At 35.8% G+C, this 8094-nt stretch overlaps 1 protein-coding gene across 1 annotated transcript in view; it reads left to right on the top strand.

Annotated features, from left to right (window-relative positions):
- The window catches only part of RPS6KA5 (ribosomal protein S6 kinase A5), a 40560-nt gene that overhangs the window by 3056 nt on the left and 29410 nt on the right, over window positions 1–8094 (top strand). The window contains exon 2 of the mRNA XM_015826643.2: window positions 6640–6711. The gene's annotated coding sequence lies outside the window, so the exon portion shown is untranslated. The remainder of the gene's footprint in view (window positions 1–6639; window positions 6712–8094) is intronic.

Raw genomic sequence — 8094 nt, 5'->3', positions numbered from 1 at the left:
AGCTCAGTGTTCTTCCTTTTCATTCTGAACCAAATAGCTTTTTTCTGCTTAAGAAAAGAAAAGGGGATGTAATGTAAATTTTAATATGATCCTTTCCCCTTTTGGAGAGATCTGTTTATGTGGCTCTTGTAAAGTATTGTAGTCATTTGTATAGTCCTGATGAAAAATGTGAAAGATATCCCTCTGGCTATTTAATAACCAATCAGGATCTTCAAAATACTCTCTGCTTCTCCTCAGCCACAACTGAGGATAATATATATTTTGTTAACCTACGAGGATAGCAGCTGGTCAGGAGAACTTGTTATCATATTGCATTGATAAGGAAAGATTGAAATAGTTAAGAATTAGTTGTCACAAAAGTTTCAAGTGAACCTGCAGCAATAATACAATTTCAACAACAATCTTAATAAACTGTCCTAAATAAAATCCAAAGAGTTATTGTCTTGAAATAATTTTATATTCTTTAAAATGAAATCTTATATTTGTAATATATAAATGTTTAAAATATAAATATTTATATATACCGGTAAATATAAATATTTAATATATTATTTGAAAAAACATAGTAATTAACATAGATAAAATTGATATGCACAAAAGTAAACATGCCTATAAACAGTATCTCTTAAAACAATACTTTTGAAAACATTCTATATATAAAGTATACCTTTTATACAGGTTGGTATAAGAATACTTTTTAACTCTTATCACTGAAAGTAGTTTTTTTAATAGTATTACTTCGATAACATTTTTTATATTTTTTTATCTCTGTATCTATTTGTTATAACATTCAGGGCATTTGAATATACCATAGAGAATTTGACAAGATCTCTAGTTTAGCCTAGGAGAATCAGTAAGAACCGGTAAGAAGAGCCAAAAGATCAGCATGGGCTCAATTATGGTAGGTGCTGGTTTTGGCAGATTATTATTGTAATTCCAAGGAAACTATGGCTTTGGTGGATGAGGAAAAATGATTTAGATGATGAAACTGTGAGGAGAAAGTAAACTCAATGCATTGGAAAGTTGACAACATACCGTACTAATTCCCCCCACATTGTTAGGATAACATTTATAGGAGGCAATGCGACTACATTGGTTTAACTATAATTTTTGTAATTATTTTAATCAAGCTAATTACCCCAAAACCAGTGTATTTCTAGATTTTTCTGGTTCTTGTATTGCTCAAAACAAATTGCTGTATTTATTATTTATCACCTTGGTTATTTTGCATATTTTTACATTATAATTCTGGCAAAAAGAATGGTTTATAGTATGCTATGCAATTAATTATTTCCTTTCTTTAAATTCCCACCTGTATTAAGTGACTTTTTGTATATGCTTTTAATTCTCGTTCTTTAAAAATTAAAAGAAAGACCCCTCTTATAACAATCCCACAGAGTCCACCTGAATACATTTACAAGCTTACAAGCCTGACTAGAGGGTACTGGCACTCTTCTGCTTTTACTTCTCAGCAGTGAATAAATAAGGCATGTTTCCCATGATTTAGAAGGTAGTAAAAAGCCAATATTCATAGTCATTAATAGCACGATCATTTATGAACATATCCAATCCCCTTTTAAAATTGTACAAATATGCTATTACTACCACAACAATTGGCATGGAATCCTAAAGCGTGTGTGCTATGTAAACATTTATTCTGCTAGTTCTGAATCTGTCTGCATTTAGTTTCAGTGGAATATATTCTTCCATCCATTCCCATTATTTATGCCATGCATAAATTTGTATATCTCTATCATGCCTCCCCTTACTATTCTTTATTCTTTGATAAAGTTCAAAGATGCTGTAGTCTTTCCGTGTAGGGCAGCTGTTCCATTTTCCTAATAATTCTGAATGCCATTTTATTTCTTTTTTAATGTCTATAAGAATTTTATAAAGTGCAATAATAAAAAATAATTACTTCAGGAATGAGTCAGCTGAAGTAAAATAATTAGATTCAAATACAAATCCTAGTGTACACAATTTTATAGCTTAAGGACAGGAGGGAAGGGGCCATTCTGATGTCTGATAGCATGTTCTTCAAGATAGTGGAATTTCAACTGAAAATGCATGTTTCAAGGTCCTTTCCTCATGGTGATCTCTTGGAGTATGACCTGGAGTAAGCCTACACTTCTTGATCTTATTGGGCAAGCAGATGTTATTGAGAGAAAATGGTTCCACAGACATCCAAGTCTGGAACCATCAGTACTTAAAAAGTGACAAGCACCACCTTGAATCGCACATGGAAGCTAACTGGTATCTGATACTTCTTTAGAAGTAGAGGTAATATATGACATATCAAGGAAAACTGATGTGCAATCTGTTACATCATTTTAAAAATTAGTTTTCTATAAAAGCTGTTTTATTAGAGGATTTTTGTGACTGTTGAAATAAAAAAGTATGTTAATCAGTTAAGTCATCTTGTCTCCAAAGGATATTTGAAATCAAGTTGAAGAAAGCTATAAACACATCTAGTAGGGCTGTCAAGAATATTCAAAAGCAAAGCAACACACACAGCACATACGATGTATCACTTTTGAAACAGAATAATTTTATCATTTCCAGATTCATGTTTCTCTTTAGAAGTTCTTCAAAGCTATTTCTATCTGCATGAGATTAATTATGTTTAACATATTATCTAAGTTCCAATTAAATGAATATATGATGTAGATGCCTTCATTTTATAAATGTTGCTCATTTTAGTAGCTAAAGTATGTTGTGGATTACAGAATGTATCTTCAGTATTTTTATATACAATATTGAAATATTTTGTTCTCAATTTTCTGTTTCTTTGTGATATACAAAAAGATGAAATGTTAAATATAATTTATAATATTTGTTTTTATGATCTGATATAGCAGGTTTTCCAAGTATTTCATAATAGCTTATTGATGAACAACTTGTATAGTTATGGTAGATAGAACAAATGCGTTATTCAGTGCATAACAAAGCTCAATTGTATCTTTATTGTTTGGGTTTTTTTAAAATCATATTGATCTGCATAAAATGATAAGCATAATATTGTACCATAATTGTACCATATACTTTGCACTGAAAATTAAATGGAAGTCGATTTAAAAAATATTTATTTCATTTTAACATACATGAGAATCTTTTTGAATAGATAATGCTCTTCAGATAGACCAATATTAGCTGCTTCAATTTAGTAGAGGCTTAATGTATTGACTTCAAATGATGTATGTACATAAACCTACATAGAATTTTGCTACATGCAGAAAGGCGATTGATCCAATTACTAAAAATGTTGTGATATATAATTATAAATGATTCAGAATTTATGAACTGAATCCTGGCAACAGTGACTTATCCTTCTGACTTGCAGTTAGACTACTGGTCTAAATGAAGCTATATTTGAAATGATGTGGAAATTGTACATACAAATTGCAGTTGCCAAGATGTTAGTGGATGAGAGAAATTACCCTTATATAATAGTTGTCTTTTGGTGTCTTCACTGGATGCCAGTAGGTTTCTGAATACTAGCTTTGTCTAATAGTCCAGGGTATTTGAGAGAACATCTCCTTCTAATTTATTCTGCCCGTCAGATGCATATTTCCATGGTGAAGATGCTTAGGAACCTATACTTGAAAAGAGATCAAGGGAATCTGGGCCTGTAAGCAATTCTTCAGTATCATAGCAGTGATGGTATATAACATACTGTATTGTTCACATAGGTTCTCCTTATACTTTTTTTTTTTTTTTTTTTACTTCTCTACTTTTCTGCTATTTTGGGGATGGCTGACCAGGTAAAAAAGATCTTACCCCTAGGCTAACTATCATCTCGGTTTTTAACTTTTTATGCATTTTTTCTAATTTGTTTTTAGTACTTTTTACTTTTCATTATATTGTTAAACTGCCCAGAGTCATTGTATCAATGAGATGCACAGCATAGAAATGTAATAAAATAAATAAATAAATAAATATTTAATGTTATTTATTTCATAAAATTACAACTTTGGGGAAAGTTTACCAATAAGAGGACACGTGTAGCAGCTATTTTTATTGTTATACCTTAACTAGTATGTTACAACATTCATAAAACACTTTGAAATAATTAGTTGAGATGGAATAATTCATTTTCTCATTATAAAAATCTATAACCAACAATTAAATCAGTGAAGCCTTGGACTGAGGAGGCAAAGCTATAGCTACAGCTTGCTTTGACTGGAAAGTTTTTGAAGATACCTCTGCAGAGTTGGATGAATTCACAGATACTGTAACATTATGTGTTAATTTTTGCGAAGACCCATGTGTGCCAACCAGGAACTTGCGAATGTACAGTAACAATAAGCCTTGGTTCACAGCTAAACTCAAGCAACTACGTCGTGCCAAAGAGGAAGTCTACAGGAAAAAAAATAGAAAGTTATACAATCAGGCCAGAAATGTATTAACAAGGGAGATCAGAGCAGCAAAAAAGCTATTCTGAAAAGCTAAGAAATCAGTTGTCAACAAATAAACCAGCAAATATTTGGAAAACTCTCAAAAATATCACTGATTACAGGAAACCTCTCCATGCTGAAGGAAATTGACAACTGGCAGATGACCTGAATGTGTTTTACTGTAGGTTTGAGAGGAATCCACTGTCATCTATCTCCACTATCTCCATCTTAGATACACCAACAACAGCCATACCTCCTACAACTGACCCCATCTCCTTGGGTCCCCCACCTCTGGTGATCACAGAAAATGATGTGCATGGTCTATTTCACAGACAAAAGCCTGGAAAAGCAGCAGGCCCAGACAAGATAACTCCTTGCTTGAAAGCTTGTGCTGATCCATTGGTCCCCATCTTCACCTGCATCTTTAATAAATCACTAGAGATGTGCTATGTTCCTTCTTGCTTCAAAGGTTCTATCATCCCAGTGCCGAAGAAACCCTCCATCATAAAACCGAATGACTACAGACCGGTTACTCTGACATCCGTAGTTATGAAAACCTTTGAAAGGTTAGTGCTGGCCCACCTGAAAACTATCACAGATCCACTTTTAGACCCCTTGCAGTTTGCCTACCAAGCAAATAGGTCAGCAGATGATGCTGTTAATACGGCTCTGCACTATATTCTACCACATCTTGAATCTCCAAAGACCTATGCAAGGGTCCTATTTGTAGATTTCAGCTCGGCATTCAATACCATCATTCCAGATATTTTCACTAAATCAGCTAGCTGTGCCTGACCACATCTGTAAGTGGATCATAAGCTTTCTAACAGACAGAAGCAGCGAGTTAAGCTAGGCAAAATCACATCAGATACCTGTACAATTAGCACAGGTCTCCCCTTCTTCCCTCCACTTCTCTCTCTATACCAATGACTACATCTCAAAAGATCCCTCTGTTAAAGTATTGAAGTTTGCAGATGATACAACAGTGTTTGGCCTTATTAGAGAAAACAACGAATTAGCATAGAGAAGGGAGGTTGAATAACTAGCCTTGTGGCGTGGCCAGAACAATCTTGAACTGAACACACTTAAAACTGTAGAAATTATAGTAGATTTTAGGAGAAACCCTACTATACTATCACCTTTTACAATACTAGACAACACAGTATCAACAATAGAAACCTTCAAGTTTCTAAGCTCTATAATATTTCAAGATTTCAAATGGAAGCCTAACATCAACAGAGCACAACAAAGAATGTTCTTCCTGCACCAACTCAGAAAGCTCAGACTGCCCAAGGAGCTGCTGATACAGTTCTACAAAGGAATTATTGAGCCTGTCATTCACCTCTATAACTGTCTGTTTAGAACTGCAACCAAAGAAGACAGACATAGATTTCAAAGAATAGTTAGAACTGCAGAAAAAATAATTGCTATCTGCCTGCCTCTATACTGCCCGAAGAAGAAAGAGAGCTGTGAAACAACGTCAAACTCGCAACATCACGTGACGTGTTGTGACGTATTGCGACTTTTTTTCCATTGCAAACAATGGGGTGGACATGGTTTCAGCATGACGCATCCGGCCCATGGGTTGGCAGTTTGACACCCCTGCTATACGGAATTGCACACCAGAACAACTAGACATAAGGACAGTTTTTTCCCCATGCCATCACTCTGCTTAACAATTAATTCCTACAACACTGTCAAACTGCTTAGTAAAGCTGTATTACTGTGATACTCCTCATCTTTCCTATTACCTTTCCTTATCTTCTTAAGACTATAATTTTGTTGCTTGTATCTTACAATTTATATTGTTTTTTAGTATCCTAGTATGATTTATGTTGTTTGCTTAGCTAGTACTCTATGACTACCATTAAATGTTGCATCTTACGATTTATGATGAAGTGTTGTATTTTACGATTTATGATGAATGTATTTTCATGTTGTTTATGATCATGATTATCACTATTACTTGTATGTACACTGAGAGCTTATGCACAGGAGACAAATTCCTTGTATATCCAACCCACACTTGGCCAATAAGGAATTCTATTCTATACACTTTAAATAAAATTATATTCACTTTGTTATATACATGGAAACCTGAATACAACAACACTTTAGTGACAGCTTTGCTATAAGTAGTATATGAATAATGGAAGAATCTTAATCATGGATACCATGTAATTTATATTACTATATGTTTGCTTGTTAGTGTATGTAATATTGACATTGGATATTTTTTTGTTAGCAAACTTAACAGGCCACACAGAGAAGGTGGGCATCGAGAACTTTGAACTCCTGAAAATTCTTGGGACAGGAGGTATGCATTATTTTATATTGCTAAACATTCACCAAATAAAACATTCACCAAATAAAATTCTATTTTATAGATAAATATTTTGAGTGGCTGGGGTAGGTAGTTAGAGGTATCAATAGATCAAAGTTTCTTCCCAACTAAAACAATCAGGCAAAGAAATAAGTACAATTTCTTTATTATTTATTAGATTGCATTTTTCCTTTCAGTTAGGAACTCATGGCAGGTAAATTTTGCTCCCTCCTCCTAGTTTTCCATCACCCAATGAGCTTCCATAAATGAAGGGTGGTTAGAACAGAGGTCCCCAACCTTTTGGGCACCATGGATCGGTTCTGTGTAGAAAGGTTTTTCCACAGACCGGAGAGTGCGTGGGTTTGTGTGCTGCCTGCATCCCACGGATGGGGCTTTTTCTTTGGGTGGACCGGTTGCTGGCATGCTGCGGCCAGGTGCTGGTCCACAGTGGGTCTCCCCGCTCCAATTCCAACACTTAACTTCCAAGACCATTTCAGGCAACCCAAACCCATAGCTGCAAAGTCAAGACTGCAAAGACTGATTCAATTCAAAGAGTCCCGAAAAACATTCTAGGCAACTGGTAATAGAAACAGATGACTATAATTGTTGTTTTCAGCACTGGATCATTTCCATATACTTAGTTTTATATTCCATATTTCAAGTCTCTGCCATAATGCAGTTGGAGTCCAGTTGTTCAATTCAGAATTGTCTGATCAGGAGTAACAGTGACTGAACTATTCTCAAGAAGTGTTTTCCTGCAGTCTTGTGCTTCTTTGTTTCTCAGCCTTCTGGTTTGATCTGTTGCCATTCCTCTTGCAGATTTAAATAATCCAAAATCCTGACTGGGATTTGTGGCTTTGGTACTTGAGTTAAAGTTCTAAAAAAGTGCCCCCCAAGTCACAGCCGAGCAAGACACCTGCCTGTCCACCCGGCGGCGCTCTTCCTCCTGTCCGAGGCTTTCATTGTTGTGAGCATTTCTGTTGAGGATTAGCAGCAGGGCTGGGGTGGGGGGGTGTTTCGTTTTTATTCCCCCCGTCTGCTGGGTGGTTGCAGCAGGCTTTGGTCACTTCACATGACCCTGGGACACTGTGACCGTCATAAATATGAATCAGTTGCCAAGCATCTGAATGTAAATCACAAGACCCTGGAGATGCTGCAACATTCCAGCTGATCGGCGCGTCTTCTGGGATCAGCAGAAGTGCCAGGATCAGCGCCGAGCTCCAGCTGGAGCCTGGCGCTGATCCTGGCACTTCCGCTGAGCCCTGACAGCCCTGCAGCTCCAGTCATCTCTTGCTCAGGCTTGTGCAGTGCTGCCACCAGTTCAGCTCATTCCCCTCCCCCGCTACCACTTTTCTAGGTCGCGTACCACCTGCCAGG

This window comes from Protobothrops mucrosquamatus, unplaced genomic scaffold, assembly GCF_001527695.2.
Source record: "Protobothrops mucrosquamatus isolate PMUCROS unplaced genomic scaffold, P.Mucros_1.0 scaffold_211, whole genome shotgun sequence".
Lineage (NCBI taxonomy): Eukaryota > Metazoa > Chordata > Lepidosauria > Squamata > Viperidae > Protobothrops > Protobothrops mucrosquamatus.
The sequence above is the reverse complement of the archived record's forward strand: the minus strand, read 5'-3'. Positions and strand labels throughout refer to the sequence as shown.